This window comes from Rhinopithecus roxellana, chromosome 13 (genome assembly GCF_007565055.1).
Source record: "Rhinopithecus roxellana isolate Shanxi Qingling chromosome 13, ASM756505v1, whole genome shotgun sequence".
Lineage (NCBI taxonomy): Eukaryota > Metazoa > Chordata > Mammalia > Primates > Cercopithecidae > Rhinopithecus > Rhinopithecus roxellana.
Window position 1 is genome coordinate 84,431,840 of NC_044561.1, and position 24,641 is coordinate 84,456,480.

The 24,641-nt window shown below is 42.9% G+C and overlaps 1 pseudogene; it reads left to right on the plus strand.

Annotated features, from left to right (window-relative positions):
• The first annotated feature begins 12,560 nt into the window (after positions 1-12,560).
• Positions 12,561-24,641, plus strand: LOC104667445 (annotated as a pseudogene).

Here is a 24,641-nt window from a genome sequence, read left to right on the forward strand (position 1 = left end):
TGGTTGTCAGATGCAGTGAGGGGAGAAGGAAAGGACTTTCACCTTTTACTTTATGTATTCTGCTTTTGTGTGTAATGAGCATGCACTTACTCTGTGGTTTTTTAATTGAATACAATTTTTCCAACATCCTATTCTTAAAAGTTTTAGGCACATTTTGCAAAGTTGAAAGATTTCTACAGGGAACACTCAAATATTCACCAATAGCTTATCGTTGCATTATAGTACACTTGTTTGAAGCTCTCCATCTTATTTTTATCTTATTTTTATGTTTCGAAGTAAATTAAAAGTATCAGTAGTCCCCAAACACTTGAGCATGCAAAGCATTTACTACAGTTCAATATTTGTTTAGTTTTTAATATAAAATTTACACACAAAGCAATGCACAAATCTTAAGTGTACATTTGCTGAGAGTGGACCAATGCACACACCTGAATATAACACATTTTAGTACTAAGTATCTGAACGCCATGTGGCCCACAGCCCCCAGTTGCCTTGAGCATGGAGCCGTCTGCAGTGTGTGGAGAAGCATGAACAAGCAGGAGGTGGGGTTTCTTCTTCACTCATCAGGTGGAAGGCTGCTTCCTGGCAGCATGGGGCTGTCACCATGAGTCCCTGGAGGAAGGCCTGAAAGTGTCTCTATCAAAGACCCAAAGACCAAAGGCATAAACCAGGATCCCCACATGGACAAAGATGGGAAATCAACTTTTATGAACACCTCTGAAGGCTAAAATCTTTGTTCTGTGGGCCATCTGGTTTCCAGTAGGACCATCAGCCACTTCCCTGGCCCCTGCTGAGTCCAGCCACATTTTTAACAATGCTGGGGCCTGGCCTGGGTCCCAGAAATACTCACAGGATTGATGGTTCAATTGCGGTTTGGTAAGTACCAATCCTGCCCAACATAATGAGCTGGAGCCTGCATGGGATACAGAGAAGGGCAGATACATGATCCCTGCTCCCAGAAACTCAGAACATGGGCAAGAGAAGATGCATACAAGTTTAAAAATCCAACTATGAGAAGAGATGATACTAACTGCTTAGGGAAGAAGACAGTGAGGCAGCATGTCAGGATCCCCATTCTGCACACTCAACAGCCAGCAGCCTTCTGTCTGAAACTTACATCATTTCCTGGAATCTTTTTTGTCTGCCCCCAGACAGAGAACCTGAGATATGAATTCAAAGTAGTTTATTTGTGAGATGAAGTTGGGGGAATGCAGAAGTGAGATGGAGAAGGGAAACCAGCCAATGGAGGGTGTGTACTCAAGAAGTTACCCTGGGCCACTGGAGTTTAATCTTGCAGGAAAACTCTAGGAAACTCATGTAAGACAAGTTAACCCCACTCCCATGAGGGACAGAGAGCTGGGACTTATCCACCCACTCCATCAGCCACTGCTCCCAGGACATTAATTCCAGCATGCAGAGATGGGAACAAGGCAGGTGTCAATGGCCAGAGAAAGCCCTGGGGCAAGTGCAGCCAGCTGGGAGCCAGGCTGTAGGCACCACTGTGTTGGGGGCAGGGTATGGGTGGTGCATCAGTAATGCCTGCCATACCCAAGGATCACCAAAATCTGCTTTGGGATGGCATTTCTCTGGCCCCATTACCTCAGAAAATAAATGGACTCAAACAGCATATAGCAGGAAGACACAAAAGACTACACACCATTTGCTTCCGTTTATATGAAGTTCTAGAAGAAGCAAACCAATCTATAATGACAGAAGGCAGAAGGCAGATTCATGGTTGCCTGGAACGGAGGGTTGGGGGATTTTCAGGGACTTTCTAATATAATGGGAATGTCTTGTAGCTTGACTGCAGTAGTTACACAGGGTGTACCCTTGTTAACCCACCTCCCAACTGTACACTTGAGACCTGTGCATTTTACTGTGTATAAAATTAAACATTTAAATTTTAAAATTTTAAAAACAACTCAAATAAATAAGTAAACTGGGTAACTATCTAGTCCTTTCAAGCTTTGGGAAAGGACTTCTAGACTGAACCTCCACTTGGGAGGCTCTCCAAAATAGTTTCCCAAAGTATCATTTTGTACTCCCACAAGCAAATGCATGAGGACTCTAGCTGCTCTGTGTCAGGGACTGAATATTTGTGTCTTCCCAAAATTCAAATATTAAATCCTAATCCCCAACATCATGGTATTAGGACGTGGGCACTTTGGGAGGCAATTAAGTTGGGTAGGCTATGATGGTATTAATGTCCTTATAAGAAAAGAGGAGGCCAGGCACAGAGCTTCACACCTATAATAGCTTCACACCTTGGGAGGCCAAGGTGGGAGGATCACTTGTGTCCAGGAGTTTGAGATCAGCCTAGGCAACATAGTGAAAATTTATCTCTACAAAAAAAAGAGAGAGAGAGAAAGAAAGAAAGAAAGAAAAGAAGAAAGAAGAAGAAGAAGAAGAAGAAGAAGAAGAAGAAGAAGAAGAAGAAGAAGAAGAAGAAGACGAAGAAGAAAGAAAGAAGAGAAAGAAAGAAAGAAGAGAAAGAAAAGAAAGAAGAAGAAAGAAGAGAGAAGAAAGAAGAAGAAAAGAAGAGAAAAGAAGAAAGAGAGAGGGAGGGAGGGAGGGAGAGGAGGGAGGGAGGGAGGAGGGAGGAGGGGAGGGAGGAGGGAGGGGAGGCCTTCCTGCCTCCTTCTCATTCGTCCTTCCTTCCTTCTCCTTCTCCTTCGGATCTCTTCCCTCCTTCCCCCCCACCCACGGAGACAGACTCCTCCTCCTCCGGCTATCCTCAGCTCAGCGAAGATCTTCTCTTTGCCTAGTCTGAGTTTCGAGGATGGGACTCCGCTCGAATTCAGGAACAGAGAAGAGAGAGAGAGAGAGCCCCCTGCCCAGCCTGAACATGCTGTAAGCGAGAAGATGGCCATCTGCCAAACAGGAAGTGGGCCTTCAGGAGACACTGAATGTGCGGGCACAGTGATCTTGGACTTCCTGGCCTCTAGAATTGTGAGAAATAAATTTCTGTCATCTAAGCCACCTAGTCTATAATATTTTGTTACAGCAGCTCAACCTAAGACACTCTACACACTTGTCAGCACTTGTTGGCTGGTTGGTTGGTTGTTTCACCATTCGTCTTTGTCTGTTTTGTGTTGCTATAAAGGAATATCTGAGGCTGGGTAATTTATGAAAAAAAAAAAAGAGGTTTATTTGGCTTATAGTTCTGCAGGCTGAACAAGAAGCATCTGTCTCTGGTGAAGGCCTCAGGCCCCTTCCATTCATAGCAGAAGGCAAAGGGGAACCAGTGTGTACGGAGATCACATGGTGGCAGGGGAAGGTGCCAGGCTGTTTGTAACAACCAGCTTTCTCGGGAATTCAGAGTAATAACTCACTCACCTCATCCCCAAAAAGGGAAGGCATTAATCTCTTTATGAGGTTATCTTCTCTTCATGAAGATCCATCCCCATGACTCAGCCACCTCTCATTAGGCCCCACCTCTAACACTGGATATCAGATTTCAACATGAGATGTGGAGGAAACACACATTCCAACTACAGCATCATTCTATATATATGCATATATGTGTGCAGCCCACATATCTTTGAGTTCTAAGACAGTGACAGCAGCAACAGGAAACCTGTTCAGAGGCAGTGGTGAACAATTTTTTTATATTTGATATGGCTTCAGGGAATGGCATGTATTACTGCGGGTGAGGCTTTTATCAAGTGGAATTTCACCTCTTACTCTGCTGATGCAAAGACTGTGATAGGTCAAATTACATGTCTTAATCCATCACACCTGTAGTAGAATTATTCATCCATAACCTTTCCATGGCTTCACTGTAAGTGGAGCAAAATTCCCCACCCTTGTGAAGGTGGCTGTGTCCATGGGGTTTGCTTTTGCCAGTGGAATGTTATCAGACATGATGTGAGCAGAGGCTTGAAATGTCCTTTTGCAGTGGGGCTTTCATGCTTGTGCTTCTGCCATGGCCATGACAAGATCATGCCCTAGGGAGTTGCTGGTCCAGGGAGGATGAGACATGTGTGGAGCTGACCTAAATCAGCCAAGCAGGAAATTACCATGTAGACCCATGAGAATAAATTCTGCTCATTTTAATCCTCTGAGTTTTTAAGTGGTTTGTTACTCAGCATTACTGTGGCCCTAACTGACTGTGGTAAGGTCCAAACAAAGTAATAGCTGGGCTTGCAAACCAGTTCTTATGGGCAAAGTCTTCGGTACTTGGACAAATCTTACTGAAGTTACAGCCTGCAGTCTTTCCACAGAGCAGACAAACAGACACATTCAGTGCTAGGGCTTGGCTGAGATGATGACATAACGTTCCCTACCTGAGTCAGGCTCCACACACTCCGTTGCTTTTGTCTACACACTTGCTACTTAAAATGTTTGTGGACCAGCATCAGTGGCATCCCTGAGAGCTCGTTAGAAATATGAAATCTCAGACCCCACCCAGACCTGCTTAATTGGTGTCCACATTTTAACAGGATGCCCAATGACTCCTCTGCTCATTAAAATGTGGGCTATACTGAACTACAACACGAAGATAGAGAGATTAGAGATAGATGATAGATATAGATAGTTACAGGTGATATAGATATAGATAAATATGATCACCCACATACCTGTTGCATTCTCACTGGTTTGAAAATAAAAACTATCTCATAATTTGTCTTTAGGTTAAAGTTTACAACACACACACACACATGGGAAAAACGTGATTCAAACTAAGAAGAAACATTTAAACATTTTCAAGTAAAAATGTTTTCTTTTCTTCACTTGCTTTTTTATTAATAGACTTTATTCTTTAGAGCAGTTTTAGGTTTATAGAACATTTGAGAAGTACAGAAAGCTCTGAAACACTTCATCTCCCTGCTCCCCTGCTTAGTTTGCCCTGTTTTTAATATCTTGCCTCAGTGTGGTACATTTGTTACAACTGATGAGCCCATATTGATACATTATTTTTAATTAAGGTCCACAGTTCACATTAAGGTTCACACTTAGTGAGGTGCATTACATGGGCTTTGCCAAATGCATAATGTCATGTATCCACCACTCCAGTATCATACAGAGCAGCTTCACTGCCCTACAAATCCTCCGAGCTCTGTCTATTCATCCTTCCCTCCTCCCTAACCTCTGGCAATCACTTATCTTTTCACCGTCTAAAGATTTGCCCTTTTCAGGATGTCATATAGTGGAATCATACAGGATGTGGCATTTTCAGATTGACTTCTTTCACTTAGCGATATGCATTTAAGGTTTCTCCATGTCTTCTCATATCTTGATAGCTCATTTCTTTTCATTGCTAAATAATATCATATGGCTACAACACAGTTTATCTATTCACCTACCAAAGAACATCTTGGTAACTTCCAGCTTTTGTCAGCTATTTAAAAAGCTGCTATAAACACCTGTGTGCAAAATTTTGTGTGGACAGAAGCTTATGCTGTTTTATAGTTTTTTTTAAATATTGAAGTATGTAACAACTGAGCCAATTATCGATATTATTATTATTGTTGTTAACATTTACTGAGCAATAACAATCCTCCAAGCACTGTAGTAAAGTCCTTTAAACCTCATAATATTCTGGGGTAGTTACTAACGTTGTTCTCACCTTAGAAATGAGGAAATTGAGAGGCTGGGTAGCTTGTCCATAGCTAATTACTTTGAACCCAAGAGTTTATGGGTTTTGACATTTCAAAACCATAATTTTTGTTTCACCTGATCCTTCTGGAATAATGTTTGTTGTTGAATTGTTATTACGTATTAAGACATAAAATATATCTTCAAAGAAAGAGGTTTCCACCCCCTTCGTGAGTGTCTCTCTTACAGGTAGGTATTTCTATAAGTAGAGGAATCCAATGCAACTGGCCAAGAAGCACACGGAAAGGTGCTCAACATCATTAGTCATTAGGGAAATTTGAATTAAAACTATAATAAAATTCCTCTTCACACCCACTAAAATGGCAAAAATTGGAAAAACTGGCAATGTCAGATGTTGGTGAGGAGATGGAGCAACTGGAACTCTGTGCTCTTTTAGTAAGAGTGCAAAATGATGCTGCTTCTGTAGCTGACGGCTTGGCATTGTTACATAATTAAATACGGACTTACCATACAAGCTGTTGTTTCCACTCTTAGTTATTTATGCAAGAGAAATATATATGTCTACAGAAAGACATATAATGAGTGTTCTCAGCAGCATTACTCATTAAAGCAAAACACTGGAGATGATCCAAATCTTTTTCTTTTTTTTTTTTTTTTTTTGAGACAGGGTGTCACTCAGGCTGGAGTGCAGTGGCACAATCTGGGGCTCACTGCAACCTCCGCCTCCCAGGTTCAAGCAATTCTCCTGCCTCAGACTCCCCAGTTGCTGGGATTACAGATGCGTGCCACCACACCCAGCTAGATTTTTGTATTTTTAGTAAAGACAGGGTTTTACCATGTTGGCTGGGCTGGTCTCGAACTCCTGACCTCAGGTGATCCACCCACCTCAGCCTTCCAAAGTGCTGGGATTACAGGTGTGAGCTGCCACACCCAGCCCCAAATCTTTGGTTCTTCGTCTTCCGTTCTTCAACAGGAAATTGTATCAACAAATTGTGGTGTAATCATGGAATAGAATACTACATGGCAATAAACAGGAATGAGCAACTGATTCACTCAACGACAGGGGTGAATCTCAGATATATATGCTGAGTGAAAAAAGCCAAATTCTCCAACACACTATATGATTCCATTTAAGACAGTCTAAAAATGGCAAATTACAGAAACAAAAATAAGTGACCAGTGGTTTACAGGCATTGGGGGTAGACAGTGATTTTATTTGCAAAGGGGCACAGAGTTTCGTTGGAGTTTTTTTAAGCGGAGGTGGTGATGGGACTTTACTCTGTCCTGATTGTGGCAGTGGTTACACAACTGTTTTACATTTGTCAAAACTCAGAATTGCACTTGGAAAGATTTAATTAAATATGTAAAGTATACCTCAATAAACCTGACTTGAAAAGCAAAAAGATGTGTGGGCAGATTTGCATTGCTACTGGTCTGAGCTCTTTCTAAAGCAGAGGTCACAGCCAAATCTAGAATACTGGATTTTTTTTTTTAATTAGTTTCTATATTAGTACCAATTGCTATTATTGCATTATGATGCATAAATGTTAGCTTTTTAGTTCCTTCTTATATCAGTTAACTCTTGCTACATTATGAAGCGAAACAAACCACCACAAAATTTCAGCAGCATGTAACATTCACTGTTTATTTCTCACAGGTCTGTCGGAAATACAGACCTGGGCTGAGACTGACTAGGCGGCTCTTCTAGGACACATGTGTCACTCGTCTATTCTCTGGGACAGCCAGGTGTGTTCTTCCCATGATGATGACAGCAGCATAAGAGCAGCAGCGGAAACACACATGACCTCTTAAGGCCCAGCACTGGCTCACAGCCATTTTGCCCATGCACCAATGGCAAAAGCAAAGCTCAGAGCCAGGCTTAAAGTCAAAGATTTGGGACACACTCTGTGTCCATGATGAAGCCATAACTAGGTGACAGGCAGCAAGGGGAACAAAACTGGGACTGAAAATGCAACCTGCCATAGCTACTGGCATGTAAAAAGGGAGAGACATCAAATTTTAAGATCCAGATTTCTGGCTTTTCTTACACTGGAAGGATCTGCACCTTTATCTGGTGACAATTAGCCAGCTTTGAAAATAAAGTTGCTGCTTGCTTCAGGCAGGCAGGGGTTCCCACTCCAACAGCTCCTAGTCATAACCTGCCCAACCCCTTTCCAAAAGTCAGGTATACAGAGGAAATGTTCCAGAATTCCCGATATCTTTTCTTCACTACATTCCACCAGAAATCCCACAAGGATTTGGACAATATGCAGTTTGCCTTCATATGCATTCATCTAACAAATCTTTACTAAGCACCTACTGTGTGGAAAGCACTGGGCTGGGAATACACACAAAAACAAAAGGCGGCTGGGCACTGTGGCTCACGTAATCCCAACACTTTGGGAGGCTGAGACGGAAGGACCACTTGAACCCAGAAGTTCAAGACCAGCTTGGACAACATAATGAGGCCCTGTCTATACAGAAAAAAATTGTTTTAATTAGTTGGGTATGGTGTCTCACTCCTGTAGTCCCCACTACTGGAGAGGCTGAAGTGGGAGGATTGCTTGAGGGCGGTCAAGGTTACAGTGAGCAATGATGGCCACACTGCACTCCGGCGTGGGCAACAGACCACGACTCTGTCAGAAGAAGAAGAAGAAGAAGAAAGAAGAAAGAAGAAAGAAGAAAGAAGAAAGAAGAAAGAAGAAGAAGAAGAAGAAAGAAGAAAGAAGAAAGAAGAAAGAAGAAAGAAGAAAGAAGAAGAAGAAGAAGAAGAAGAAAGAAGAAGAAGAAGAAGAAGAGAAAAGAAGAAGAAGAAGAAGAAGAAGAAGAAGAAGAAGAAAGAAAGAAGAAGAAGAAGAAGAAAGAGGAAGAGAAGGAAATGAAGGAAGACGCAGAGAGAAAGCCAGAGACGAAGAGAAGAAGAAGAAGAAGAAAGAAAGAAGAAGAAAGAAGAAGAAGAGAAGGAGAAGCACTAGAAAAACGCAACAAGCAGAAGACGACAGAGACGAAGGAGCGCCTCTTCCGCGAAGCAACACACTATTGGCAAACTATCATGTGCCTGCAGGAGTCTTTCAGTCCAACCCAGATGGCTTCACACTCCCCTTTTGAACACTCCTTGAGCTTCCTGCCTCCAGGATTTTTGCATCCTGTCCTCTATCTTTACCCAAACTGTGTCCTTCCTTCAAACCTCAGTTAATGCCATCAGTCTTTATCAAGCCCTTCCACCACCATGCAGCAGAATCCACAAGAACATAGACCTGGATACACTTAGACTACGAGGGTCAGAGACACAAGCTAAACTGGGACAAATGCAGCCCAAGTCAAGCATATGGCAGCCTCAGAAAACGTTTTACCAAGACTTTGAGGTCTGCAGGAACATCCAACGAACAGCATCTTTCTTCCCTACTTGAATTTCAAAGAAATCAAGGCAATAAGACCAAACAAAAAAATGGCAGATGGAAACCAAAATTTTGCCTTTATCCCTGACAGAAGTATTGTTGAAAGAAAAGACTCAACATGAGGGCCCAATGGGCCTGCAACTAAACCCCACAATACAAGGCTGAGTGCCCACCCACCCATCAGTCACCCTCCTTGGGAGGCCTCTGAACATAAGGCTGGTAGTGAAGGGTCCAATCAGGGAAAGTTCCAGACATGGAGGAGCTTAGTTTATACTCCCTAGATTCATCATCCAAAAAGGTCACCCCATCTGAGTAAGCTTGGAGAGAAACTGGAGGAAAATCCTTTGAGGAAACCAGAAAGCAGAGACAGGTCGTCCCCTCTAGTATATCATAGCTAAAGTAGGGTGGACGTGGGAGGATACAAGGAAATCTTGTCCAGTGATACCTGGGCATTTCCTGATTTTGCCCAAAATTCCTTTTCTGTGCCTTGGTTTCTTCTCCTTTTCTCCCCTCAGCTTTTGCTGGGGCTTTCACAACTCAAGCTGGGGGTTTCCTCAGGGGCCATCACTCCCTCCCACAGCCTCACTCTGCCCTGGCAGAATGGAAACCCCTCTGTAAAATAAAAACTCCACTTTAATGGCTAGCTCTGTGACCCGTAAACTAAGAGAACATTCAAAGGTGTAGGTGTCAAAACAGGCTAGCTTGAGTTTTATATAATAAACTAGGGAACAATAATATTTTTCCTGGGAGGTGCAGAGTGAGGATCTGTCATAAGCAACTGGTCAGCAGAAACTAGAAGTTTAGGCAGAAAAGAATCTGTAAATAAAAAATGTGAACACAAGCATTGAGACCAACACTGCTGGATAGAATTTCCTGAGGTAACAAAAGTGTTCTGTATCTGTGCTGGCCAAAGCAGTGGCCACTAGCTGTATGTGGCTACTGAGCACTTCACACATGGCTGGTGCAAATGATAAATGGAATTCTTAATTTTATTTAATTATAATTAATTTAAATTTAGTCGTATATGATTTCCCATCAGAACTGTAGCAAACAACCCCAACATGGTCATAAACTACTGTAAGGAAGTTACACAGGAATCTGGTGGATGTAGTCTTTAGTCTTTAATCACTTAATTACACCAAACATAGAAAAACCCATTCCTAAAACCCCCAACAACTATTACACATGTGAAACAGAAACCAACTCCCATTAGTGGGATGTGATCCATCTGAGGGCAGTTCCATTTTGGGGCAAGGCAAAAGGCCTAAAGACACACATATATACTTAAAATGGTACTGTTGCACTCATCTTTGCATAGGACACACAAATGCGTAAGTGGGTGATTATTGAGTAACTTCTGAGTTAAACTGTATAAGGTACAACTGCCTATAAAGCCAACATATATAACTCTTACAGTCCTTCCCAAAATGTCCCTAATGCTTAAAAATGTCTTGGTTATGAAATAACACAAAAATGCTACACAGCAAACCTCCCTGAAACTTAGTGGCTTAAAACAATAAGCATTTATTTAGCTCATAAGTTCATGTGTCAGCAATTTAGGCTGGGTTCAGCTGGATGATTCTTCTGGTCTCCTCTGGGCCCACTTAAATATGGCAGTTATCTGACTTATCATCAGCTGTGGCAATAGTGGTGCTTGGACCACGCGACACTCATTCTCCCCAGGCTGAGGCACACTGTCATCACAAAAGCAGAGATATGAGCAAACAATCTCAACTCCCCAGTGCTCTTCAAGCCTTTGCTTGCACCTATTGGCCAAAGAACATCACATGGGAAATCCTAGTGTCATAGTGAGAGGCCACTAGCAGGCTGGCTACATGGCAAAGGGTAGGTGTAAAGAGTTGGGACCAATAATGCAATTAATTGACCACACCCACAGGACAGTGTCAAGCCCTGGAAACCTTTATTTCTTTCAAAAAAAAAAAAAAAAAATCACTGAACTGTACCAAACTCAAGTGCGAATATATTTTTTAAATCCCAGTAACTCATTTGAGACTTTTAAACATGTAGAACAAAGATCATGCCCTCCCTTCCTTCCCAGATGGCATCGCTGCAGGAATCTGGCCCATATAAAAGCACTCCTATTTTAGGACAAAACTAAACAAAGGCCCAAAGACATATGAACATCTAAAATTGAAAAAGCTTGTTTGTCTTTGAATATATCACAGGGATCCTCAACTGGCAAGATTTTTTTTTAATTAGGTAAAATGTACGTGGTGTATCTTCCCATAAATTAGTGAAACTGATTTTGAACAAACAAAATTGACACACAGATACATTTTCTTTTTTTTCTTGTCTTTTTTCTATTTTTTTTTAGCTTTTTCTTTTATTATTATTATTATTATACTTTAAGTTCTAGGGTACATGTGTACAACGTGCAGGTTTGTTACATATGTATACATGTGCCATGTTGGTGTGCTGCACCTGTGAACTGTCATTTACATTAGGTACATCTCCTAATGCTATCCCTTCCCCCTCCCCGCACCCACAACAAGCCCTGGGACACACAGACACATTTTCTAAGTGATGCACTTTTCCAATGATTACTCAAAACATTTTTTAGAATGTAACCATATAATTGATTTTATAATTGCTGTCAGAAACAAACGCACATTCTTTTACTGTCCCAGAACATTCAGGATGCTTTCAATTACAAGTGCCAAAAGCAGCCAAAATTCAAATGGTTCAAGCAGTTAAGGGAATTATTCTTTCCCATAAAAGAGGTCCTGAGGTAGGGCTAGAGTGGCTGACCTTCTGGTATGACAAGTATTGAGGGGTTTCCCAGGACACAGGATCAAGGCTAAAACTGGCAAAATCCCAATGGACTGATCCCTTCAATGGATGACAGGACCCTCTATGGCTGAAAGACTCTAAAGTTCTTAGCTCTCAGCTGTGACAGGACAGAGAACAGACATGTCCCACCTGCAGCCATCCCCATCCCCTTATTGTTACCAGATCTTATCAAAGCTGACTTCAAGAGGACAAAAGGCCAAAAGACTTCTCTTCATCTGACTGCTGATGCCCTCCTTTTGGTTTTATAGTTCCAACCTGACAGCTACTCTGGGCTACAAAGAGCCCCTTCTTGACAGATGACTGCGGGCTGCGGGCTAGATCAGACTAGTCTCCAGAGATGGCACAGATCGTGAACTTGTGCCCTATGTTTCACCTTTTTGCATTTATGGCCTATTTATAATACATCTAAATGTTAAATCTTCACCCCAAAGTGAACATAGGTCGTCCACTTTCAGATATTTCTCATACGTAAGCCCCGTGCATGTGTCTAACAAGTTTCCTCCACGAATTTTCATAGGCTTCTCCTGTATGCTACAGAATACGTATATCCTACCTCTCCACCTAGCATAAATACCTACCTTTTCTCCTTAAAAGTATGCTTTATGGCCTCAGGTAGAGGCCTGCTTCCTGCCTGCAAGTTGTAACCTCTTAGAAGTAAAGTTATATTTTGTTTATTTCGATTCTTTTCAGTCGACACATGCAAAGAGGAATGAGTTGGCTACTTCATTGTTGGTTCCTTGCGCATCTCAGTGAGTCTTCAAAAACCCCAGATCCGTCCTTCCTTCTTGCGGCATGTCATCCAAAGCCAGTGTCTGTCAGAAAGGCAAGGCAGCAACAGTACTTTTGGGAAACATCCAGAATAACATTAAAAAAACCCTTTTCCCCCACACGTTTCTCTTTATCCAGAGGGCCTGTTTTCCGCAAGTTCTTCAGTGATTTCTCCTCCGTCTCATTGGCTAGGATTGGCTTTCATGACTCTTAGCAGGATTGGCCATGGTTCATCAAGGGCCAACTTTAAAGCTGAACCCTGCCAGCTTTTCCTGAATCTCCTGACTATGGCGGAGGAGTGTAGATCCTGGAACCAAACTGAGATGAAAGGGATGAAAAGAGATAAATCAACAGTAAACGGTAAACGCTGCACATCCTCTGTCTGGTAAATGTCCATCACTGATTGTATCCATTCTAGATTCAACCAGAGAGACGGAAGCATTAAGAATGACATAGAATATGGACTTTGCTATAGGGATTTGAGCTTCTACAGTTGCGGGAAGGAGCGAGTTGAACACGTAGGGACAGCTGTTGCTTCCGTGTCTGGTGGGGGGCCTGACAGTGGTAACACAGCCTGGCCCTGAAGTGGAAGAAGCCGAAGGTGGAGTTCTGAGAGCTGAATCTACCACAGGCACGCGGGCCGCCAGGCAGTTCGGAAAGTTAGAGAGGCTCCACGCCCACAAGGTGAGCCAGCAGACGGGGACAATTCCCTGCGCTGCGTCAGTACCTAACCTCGGGCACCCACCTTTCAAGCCTACGAGACGACAACGCTGCATCACTTCCACCTCACAAAGCACGCATCAGGTCACGTGGCCTGTGCTAACCCCGGAAACCTACAGGCAAGGGAATTCTGGGAAACGTAGTTCCGGCTTAGCTAGGTTGCCATAGTACAAAGCCACATTACCACGCTAAGTGTGGCTTTGATTTTTAGAAACAACCGCGTCATGCTAAGTCTAGGGAATACAGTGGCTGAATGGGGTGAGCGCTGACCTTTAGCTATTCTGAAGGAATACGTCACTTTCACTTATTTTATTTCATATTTTCCCACCCAGTGCTATGGACTCTGATCGCCCCACCAGAGCAAACCCAGAAGGACAACTCGTCAAGCCTTTCAATCACTCCCACTAACCTGTAGTGTGGACACATTATTGTGAGGCCTACTAAGGATGTACTGCTGATGACCTTTTGAAGGACAGTCAGATGCAGTTAATCCTAAGAGCTTGGTTAGCCCCCTACATCTTACTGAACACAGTAAATCAAAAGCTCTGTGCCCATGAGACAAATACGATAAATTTCCTCTGCAGTTTTGAAATATTTATCAATGCTAAACAAGGTAGGGGGGTGTGGGGAGCATGAAAACAAAAAGACAAGGTCTGACAGACACATGAAAGAGATGTCTGTTTCAGAGGCTTAGTTCAAGTGGCTACTGTATTTAGGCTACTTAATTTAAAAGTGGTATATATATATATATATATATATATATATATTTTTTTTTTTTTTTTTTTTTTTTGAGACGGAGTCTCGCTCTGTCGCCCAGGCTGGAGTGCAGTGGCCGGATCTCAGCTCACTGCAAGCTCCGCCTCCCGGGTTTACGCCATTCTCCTGCCTCAGCCTCCCGAGTAGCTGGGACTACAGGCGTCCGCCACCTCACCCGGCTAGTTTTTTGTATTCTTTAGTAGAGACGGGGTTTCACCGTGTTAGCCAGGATGGTCGCGATCTCCTGACCTCGTGATCCGCCCGTCTCGGCCTCCCAAAGTGCTGGGATTACAGGCTTGAGCCACCGCGCCCGGCCGGTTACTATATTTATATACACATCAGAGAAGTCCAAATTTTTAAGGTAAAGATCAGTTTGCAAAGATCTTGTCAAATTATTAGTTTTAAAATGAGGACCCTTATAACAACACAGGTGCTCGAAAATATTTTGCTAATGAAAGAAGCTGAACACAAAAGATTACACTGTGTACAATTTCGTTTATATGAAGTTCTAAAACAGGCAAAACTAATCTATGGTGGGAAAAAATCAGAATAGTGTTCACCTTGGGGGTTGGGGGTAGACTTAACTGGGAAGGGGCCTAAGGACACCTTCAGGGATAATGATTGTACACATTTGTCAAAATTCACCATAGGGGTGAAGAGTACTGATGCCTGCCACTTATTTGAAAAGCATCAAAAAATAAGATGGATCGATGGATGTATACAAGCGTAGATAGACATATACAAAAAACAAATACAGCAGAATATTAATTGCAGAATCTATGTGGTGAGTATATAGTTCAGCCCAGGACTGAGCCATAGATAGATGGATGTTACAGGCAGATAGTCATAGATAGATACCTAAATACTGATTGGGGAAGAGACAGTAAAGAAGTCATGGGAAAAGGATACAAAAAAAGAGAGAAAAGTGGCCAGGTGCAGTGGCTCATGCTTGTAATCCCAGCACTTTGGGAGGCCAAAGCAGGCAGATCACAAGCTCAGGAGATCGATGCCATCCTGGCTAACACGGTGAAATCCCGTCTCTACTTTAAAAAAAAAAAACACAAAAAATTACCCTGGCGTGGTGGCAGGTGCCTGTGGTCCCAGCTACTCGGGAGGCTGAGGCAGGAGAATGGTGTGAACCTGGGAGGCGGAGCTTGCAGTGAGCTGAGATCGCACCACTGCACTCCAGCCTGGGCAACAGAGTGAGACTCCGTCTCAAAAGAAAAAAAAGAGAGAAAAGTTACTGTCAATTAATAGGAAGATATCAACAGACAGTCCAGACATTCAGAATATTTAATGTGATTCACTCTAATCTTTAAATTATATGATATAAAATCAACTTGTTGAGCTCCATTTCTCTCATAGTTACCAGGTGCTTGCTATGTGACTACCCTAAGCCAAGCACTTTTGCAAGCATTGTCCACAGCACACTAAGAATCCTCCTCTACTTACTCTACTCTTAATAGCCCTGTATTTGTCCATTATAACATAATGTGCTGCATAACAGACCACCACAAAACTCAGTGGCTCACAATAATAAACAATTATTTCTTGCTTACATGTTTTCAGAGTGGCTGTGGTTGGCCCGTGTAGGCTGGGCTCAGCTCGTCCATCCTACTAGGACCCACAGACTCCCTGGGGCATGTTCTTCTCATGGTGATGACTGCAACACAAGAGGGCAAGACATCCTACACAAGCACATTTCAAGACTTTGCTCACATCATCTCTGCTAAAATTCCATTATCAAAGCAAGGAACACAACTGATCCAAATAAGCACAGGGCTCCATATATCCAGATCTAAAAATGGAGAGTTCGCCTCAAGCTCCTTATTTATCTCTGCAAGGCATTCTGGGGCTGTCAGCTAGCGACATGAGCTAGAATTCTCTTCCTGAAACTACTGTCTTCTTGGATGGGCTCTCCACATCTTCCACCACGAAGCAGAAACAATTCTTGTGTGTGTAAGTAGACCAATTCAAGTGGACTATTTTGTTTTGCCTCTGGAAGAGGCTGAAAGCGTCCCCCAAGGTAGAATCCCAAGGGAACAATTACAAACATCTGGCCAAGAGAAGGAATACAGATCACTTATTCTTCTGCTTTAGGAGAAGTCAATTAGAGTTTCCATTTCCTCAGTTAAATGTCACCTTTTTACAACATCCTGGAGGGAGAGTTGGCAGCCCTGTCATTAGGGGGGGAAATTCTTTCAGGGAAAGGCTCATTGTCTGAAAAGATACAGAAGTGTCCAGAGAGGAGAGGACGCTCTCCGGCTGTCTGAGTTTCCCAGAGCTCTTGGTTTCTATTTTGAGCTGAACATTCGGCTTCCCTGGAATCCTCAAGTGAGCTTTTTCAGCTCAGCCTCCCTGCATCACTTTTCTACCATTTGCAAAAAAAAAAAGGATAATAAGACTTGCTGCTGGGTAATGCATATAAAATGCTCTAAGGAGCTCGGAGGAAAGGTAGGCTTCTCAAGGGGAAAGCTGTCAGCATGTTTTATCCTGATCTCCAGATATTTTCAGTGTCTGGTACTGCTCATTAGAGCATCTGGTCCTTTCTCAGAGAAGTTAGACGAAAGCCAAAATAAATGGTGCAGAGAGGATCCCTTCTCCTGCCTCTGCTGCAAAGGAGATATGTCAAGTTGAGTGATGAACAATTACTCTTCTTCACTTGCTAACACTTTGTACCATATTTTCAAATTAAGGAGCACATTGTTGGTGCACCCAAAAGGTTAAACACTCCCACTTCTTTGCTGTAGTCACTAATTGGTGCTTTATCACAATTTCTGTGGAGGGAACATCTTGTCTGCAGAATCCTTCCTCCACAGAGCTGGATGAGACTTTGAGAGCATCTCAAGTTTCTAAAGTTAGATCATAAATCACCTTTCTGCTTGTAAGGAGGTATTGCACCTAAAAAGACCCTGTCTGTTATTAATAATTGTCTGCAACTTATTTTGAACTGCATCAGAAAATAAGATGGATTGATGCATTTTTTTAAATTCTTTTAAAAAATTATTTGGAAAATCCTTCCCTTTTCAATTATAGTGGGACTTATTTTCTCTCACTCTCTTGGTATTTTACTTATCTATAGAACAAGAACTTCTGTCCTTTTCAAAATATTGGGAGACAAGGAGGTGGGCACGTGGAATTTTCATAATGCTGCCAGTGGGAGTGCCACACGGTTCCACTTTGGAAAACAGTTTTTAGTGTCTAAAATTTCTAAGCATCTTTTATGAATATATCTCTGTAAGTGGAGCCTCTGGGTTCTACAGGATAGTTCTAGGAATATGCCTAACAGAAATACCTGCATATTTTCACAAAAGACACATAGAAGAATGTTTTAATCAGTCAAATCTAGAAATTAGACCCGGTTTCTAGATGTATTCACAGAGCACTCCACTCTACTGTTGATGCAGTTTACCCATCAACAAACAGTAGAATGGGTAAATTGCAATGTATTCACAGAGTGAAATACTATACAGGAACGAGAATTAACAGTTCACATCTACACACAACATGGGTGAACCTCACCATCATCATTTTGAGCAAAAGAAGTCAGACACAAAAAGAACCCGCACAGCTTCTTGGGGGGTGGTAATGCCCCGTTGTTGATCCGGGTTCTGGTTACCCAAGTGTCCTCCATTTGTGAAAATGTGCTAAGTTGTCTGCTCTTGTTGAGTGCTCTCCTCTGTGTCCATCTTTTGCTTCAACAAGAAGTTAACACAATATGCCTATGGAAAAATTGCCCCAAAAGTCAAAATAGAAAGTATTTGGGAAAAACTTCCATCTTATTTTTCATTCTTTCACTCCTCACTCCTCCCCTGGAAAGGGCAGGGCTGTAGCTGACTGGTGATGAGGTGGGAGAAGGAGCCATACTCACACACAGCCTGGTGGCCCCTTTTCTCCCTGTTCCTGAGCCCTTCCCTGATCCCTCTGTCTTGACTGCCATAATCTGGAAGGTGAGAAGCAACAACTTTCCTTTTGTCTGGCCAGGGCAGTGGACCTGCTCTGGAGACCCAGGCTCTTCTCCCACGGAGCATCCCAAGTCTGTCCTTATGGGAAGAAGCAGGAGCCCTGTCTGGCTGTACCCCAAGCTGCATTCTCTGGACCAATGCTGTCAGCAATAGAGGTATCATTTTGATGTTTAATTCCCATTGCTTGTATCTATTTCTCAACTGATTCTAAAGATGGAAGGCAAAGAAGTACAATTAATTGTCACCCCTTAAACCTCAAAAACTTCTTGCTTAGCAGTTAAGAAATGCAGGCAAGAGTAAATGTATCACTTTTATTTTATGGAACATTAAGACCAAAGCTTGTGAGCTCCTACAGCTGGGGATTTAGGGGATGATGACTGCCTCCTTTGAACAAGACCAATGGAATAAATAGAAAAGCAAAATTAATTAATCTTCTTTCTATAATATTTCCCTGTACTAACTAATGAAGCTGTTTTTATTTATCTATTTTAATTTGTATTTGTATAAATGTATGGGATATAAGTGTAATTTTGTTACATGCATAGACTGCATAGCGGTGAAGTCAGGGTTGTCAGTGTACCCATCACTCAAGTATCATACGTTGTACCCACCAAGTAATCGCTAATGTTATGGGTCCCCCCTTAGATGGGGATTTAGAGTGATATGTGTAATGTCAGAGGTTTTCTCTGTGCTGAGTTAGACATCGCAGTCACCAATTGCTATAGAAGGGGAAAATAGAGCAAATCCTTCCATGAAGAAATAAAATTCAGCTCTTCTCCATCTCTTCAATTTGGGCCTAGACACGTGACTTGAATTTTTTTTTCATGTAGCAAACAAGCCAAACAGCAGCTTGAAAAATGCTTTCTACTTGGACATACCCTCTTGCTATAGGGAACCCCTCCACCATCATGTGAAGAAGCCTGGTCTAGCCTGCTGGAGGATAAGAGATCGCATGGAGTGAGGCCCCAACCATTCCAGCCAAAGCCCCAGTATTAGAATTAAGGTCATCCAAGACCATGGCATCCCACCTGAGAAATTCAGATGAGAAGGGCCACTTGAACAGCCCACAGAATCTTAAAAAGTAAAAAATGAGTGTTACCACTGCACATCTATTAGAATGGCAGAAATCTAAGACACTGACAACAACAAATGCTGGTGAGGATGTGGAGCAACAGGAACTCTCACTTACTGAAGATGGAAATGCAAAATAGTGCGGCTACTTTGGAAAACAGTTTGGCTGTTTCTTACAACACTAAATATACTATTATTATAAGATCCAGAAATTTTTCTCCGTAACACTTACCCAAAAGAGTTGAAAACTTATGTACACACAAAAACCCGCACATGGATATTTAGAGCAGCTTTTGATATGGTTTGGTTCTGTGTCCCCACAGAAATCTCATCTTGTAGCTCCCATAATTCCCACATGTTGTGGGAGGGACCCGGTGGGAGACGATTGAATCATGGGGGTGGGTCTTTCCTGTGCTGTTCTTGTGATAGTGAGTGGGTCTCACAAGATCTGATGGTTTTAAAGAACAGGAATTGTCTGCACAAGCTCTTTTATTTTGCCTGCTGCCATCCACATAAGATGTGACTTGCTCCTCCTTGCCTTCTACCATGATTGTGAGGCCTCCTCAGCCATGTGGAACTGTAAATCCAATTAAATCTCTTTATTTTGTAAATTGCCCAGTCCTGGATATGTCTTTATCAGCAGCATAAATATGGACTAATACAGTAAATTGGTACCAGTAGAGTGGGATGTTGCTGAAAATATCCTCAAAAATGTGGGATTAACTTTGGAACTGGGTAACAGGAAGAGGTTGGAACAGTTTGGAGGGCTCAGAAGAAGACAGGAAAATGTGGGAAAGTTTGGAACTTCATAGAGACCTGTTGAATGGCTTTGCCCAAACTACTGATAGTGATATGAACAATAAGGACCAGGCTGAGGTGGTCCCAGATGGAGATGAGGAACTTCTTGGGAACTGGAGTAAAGGTGATTCTTGTTATGTTTTAGAAAAGGGAACTGGTAGCATTTTGCCCCTGCCCTAGAGATTTGTGGAACTTTGAACTTGAGACAGATGATCTAGGGTATCTGGCGGGGGAAATTTCTAAGCAGCAAAGCATTCACAAGGTGACTTGGGTGCTGTTAAAGGCACTCAGTTTCAAAAGGGAAACAGCATAAAAGTTTGGGAAATTTGCAGTCTGGCAATGCAATAGAAAATAAAATCCCATTTTCTAAGGAGAAATTCAAGCCAGCAGCAGAAATTTGCCTAATAACGAGGAGCCAAACGTTAATCCCCAAGACAATGGGGAAAATGTCTCCAGGGCATGTCAGAGGTCTTCACAGCAGCTTCTTCCATCAAAGGCTGAGAGGTCTAGGAGGAAAAAATGGTTTCCTGGGTCAGGCCCAGGGTTCCCATTCTGTGTGCAGCCTAAGGACTTGGTGCCCTGCCTCTCAGTCATTCCAGCCATAGTTTCAGAGGGTGCAAGCCCCAAGCCTTGGCAGCTTCCACATGGTGTTGAACCTGTGAGTGTAGAGAAGTCAAGAATTGAGGTTTGGGAACCTCCATCTAGGTTTCAGAAGATGTATGGAAATGCCTGGACGTCCAGTCAGGAGTCTGCTGCAGGGTGGGGCACCCGTGGAAAACCTCTGCTAGGGCAATGCAGAAGGGAAAGGTAGGGTGGGGGCTCCCACACAGAGTCCCCACTGGGGAACTGCCTAGTGGAACTGTGAGAAGAGGGCCACCATCCTCCAGATTCCGGAATGGTAAATCCACCAATAGCTTGCACCATGCACCTGGAAAAGTTGCAGACACTCAGCACCAGCCCATAAAAGCAACCAGGAGGGAAGCTGTACCCTGCAAAGCCACAGGGGCAAAGCTACCCCAAACCATGGGAACTCACCTCTTACTTCAGCATGACCTGGATGTGACACATGGAGTCAAAGGAGATCATTTTGGAACTTTAAGATTTGACTTCCCTGCTGGATTTTGGACTTGCATGGGGCCTGTAGCCCCTTTGTTTTGGCCAATTTCTCCCATTTGGAATGGCTGTATTTACCTAATGCCTTTACCCCCATTGTATCTACAGAGTAACTAACTTGCTTTTGATTTTACAGGCTCATAGGCAGAAGGGACTTGCCTTGTCTCAGATGAGACATTGGACTGTGGACTTTTGAGTTAATGATGAAATGAGTTGAGACTTTGGGGGACTGTTGGGAAGGCATGATTGGTTTTGAAATGTGAAGATATGAGATTTGGGAGGGGCTGGGGTGGAATGATGTGGTTTGACTCTGTTTCCCCACCCAAATCTCATCTTGTTCACATGTGGGAGGGACCCAGGAGGAGATTATTGAGTCATGGGGATGGGTCTTTCCCATGCTGTTCTCATGATAGTGAATGCGTCTCATGAGATCTGATGGCTTTAAAAAGCGGGAGTTTCTCTGTGCAAGCTCTCTTATTTTGCTTGCCACCATTCATGTAACATGTGACTTGCTCCTCCTGCCTTCCACCATGATTGTGAGGCCTCTCCAGCCATGTGGAACTGTAAGCTCAATTAAACCTCTTTCTTTTGTAAATTGCCCAGTCTTGGGTATGTCTTTCTTTATCAGCAACATGAAAATGGACTAATACAGCTTTGTTCATAATTGCCAAAACTGGAAGCAACCAAGATGTCCTTCAGTAGGTGGATAAATCATGGTACATCCAGATAATGGAATATTCAATGCTCAAAAAAAATGAGCTGTCAAGCCATGGAAGAGCCTTAACTGCATATTACTAAGTGAAAGAAGCCAGTCCAAAAAGGCTGCATACTGTAGGATTCCAAATATATGATATTCTGTAAGAGACAAAATTGGGGGACAGTAAAATCATCAGTGATTATCAGGGGTTAGGAGGAGGGAAGGATGAACAGGCAGAGCAGAGGATTTTTAGGGCAGTGAACCAATCTACATGATACTATAATGGTGAATACAAGGCATTGTACATTTACCCCAACCACATAGAATATAGGACACCAAGAGTGAGCCCTATGGTAAACTGTAGATTTTGGTTGATCTTGGTGTATCAACGTAGGTTTATCAATCGTAACAAATGTATGACTTTGGTGTTGGATGTTAGTCAGGGAGGCTGCATATGTGTTGGGGTAGAGGATGTGTAAGAGCTCTTTTTACTTTCTGCACTATTTTTCCATGAACTTAAAACTTCTCTAAAAAATAAGGTCTATTTTTAAAAATGTATGTCATTCTAAGCTACTGACTTTTGGAGTGGCTCATTACATAGCAGAAGCTAACTGATACATTGGGTCAAACCTTGGGTGGGGAGGAGAATCAAAGGGAAATTGAGTCTCTGTCACTTCAGAATTCAGATACACAAATGAGAAAACATACAATAAAATGACCATGACGGAATTCAGGAATAAGTTATATCCACACCTATAGTTTGGCATATTAGTTAAAACCAGACCACAAACCGAGTCTAATATTTTACAAGGACACACTTCACCAGCCCCATTACGTGCTGTTTTAATTTCTTCCTGATTGTTAGGGAAAGGAATTACTTCCACTGAGGCTTGGCAACAAAATTCATATTTCTAGAAGCTTCAAAAATGGATTACAATAGAGTGAATGCAATTCCTAGGTTTACTTTTAAAGAGGCAGAGGGGATGAGATGTTTCAGCCTGAGCAGTTCAGCAGGTACTTGTCCTGCTCCCACCACCTGATCAGTACAGTCCCATGCCATCTGCACCAAAGAGGGGAGAAAAGGCAATACTGAAACGGTGGATTATCCAGAATCATGTATTTGGCTCTTTGGAATGAGTGAGCTCACCACCGCTCTACTGCCTCCCCTCCACCCACCTTGCTCTCTGTCTTCTTCTCACACACCAGTGAGCACAAATTGGGCCCAGTCTCTTATTAAAAGACCCTGACACTGATAACAAGGATTTCTCTGGATGTCAGGGATCATGTGCTGAGATCATTGCCTTGGAAGGTAAGACAAGAAAAATTCCCTGTAGATGCAAGACTGAAGTTGGGGATCCTGAGATCAGATTCCAGCCCCAGCAAGTTGGGTCCTGATGGGCATGCAGGCTGAAATCCTTATCTAACTCTGCAGCAGACTCTCGGAGTCAGAGATGAGGGGGCACAGAGCACATCTTATCAGCACAACGTCCTGAATTGTTAAGAATTCCATCAAGGCCGTTAATTAGCTACTAACCATATGCCTCTTGTCTTTGAATGTGCTTCCTAATCCAACATGAAAATGACAACTAAATTACAGACTGATCCTGAAGCTGAACTGCTATACCTGATTCACTTTATTCGTAGTCTCCTTCCCATTCATAGGACAACCCAGGGAGATGAAGCAATTTACCCTGGACCAGTGGTGGGACAGCTCTGCCCACCATGCGCTCACACCCTGCAGAGAAGACAGGAACAATTGGAGAAGCTGTGTCTATACATTTTCAGACATTTCTCTGGTTTCAATGAAACAATATTTCAAGGGGTAGACTTCCCCAAATTCTCCACTTGTGACTATATGGGTCAACAATTGGGAGGCATTAGGCTGAAATTAAGTGTGCTTTTTTTATAGTAAAAATAGTGACAGAGGAATAGAAAAGTGTGTTACTATTTTCCCCACACCCAAAGTCACACCATGATATTGAAACATTTTTTTTAAATTGCATTGTTTCTTTCACTAACATCAATAACATGCTGACAAAGTAGCTGCTGGCAAGAACACAAAGCAGCTTGAACTCTCCTACAGTGCTGGTGGGAGTGCAAAATGGCTCAGGTCATTTTTCAGCACCTATATTAGAAGTCAGCACCTACATTAAGAAATTGGCTACAGCTCAGACACAGAAGTGTTTGTGCCCATTATCAGTGGGGTGACAGAAGGCTCACCCAGGTGCTCACGTGCCTTGGCTCAAGGGATAAAAGGTCACCTGTAAAGATGGCCATGCCTGTGGAACCTTACTGCTGGAAGCTCTGGATTGCATTCTACCACCAACTTGTTCAACTAACAAGCCCTTAAGCCTGCCCCTCAGGGATGTCCACAGTATTGGTGGTATCGATACTGCCCCTGTGGGCCAAATGGAGACTGGTGCTCTCAAGCCTAAAATGGGTACCGCACCTTTGCTCAAGTCAACATCACAACTGAAGTCTGCTGAAGTGCACCATTAAGCTTTGAGTGGAGCTCTTCCTGGGGACAACGTGGGCTTCAATGTCAACAACATGTCTGTCAAAGATGCTTATTGTGGCAACCTGGTTGGTGACAGCAAAAATGACCCATCAATGGAAACAGCAGGCTTCACCGCTCAGGTGATTACCCTGAACCATCAAGGCCAAATCAATACTGGCTGTGCCTCTGTGCTGGATTGTCACATGGCTCATATTGCTTGCAAGTTTGCTGAGCTGATGGAGAAGGTTGGTCACCATTCTGGTGGGAAGGTGGAAGATGAACCCAGATTCTTCAAATTGGGTGATGCTGCCATTGTTGATATGGTTCTGTGTGTAGAAAGCTTCTCTGGCCATCTTCTTCTGGGTCCCTTTGCTGTTGATAATGTGATACAGACAGTTGCTGTGGACGTCATTAAAGCAGTGGACAAGAAGCCTGCAGGAGCTGGCTAGGCCACCAAGTCTGCCCAGAAATCTCAGAAGGCCAAATGA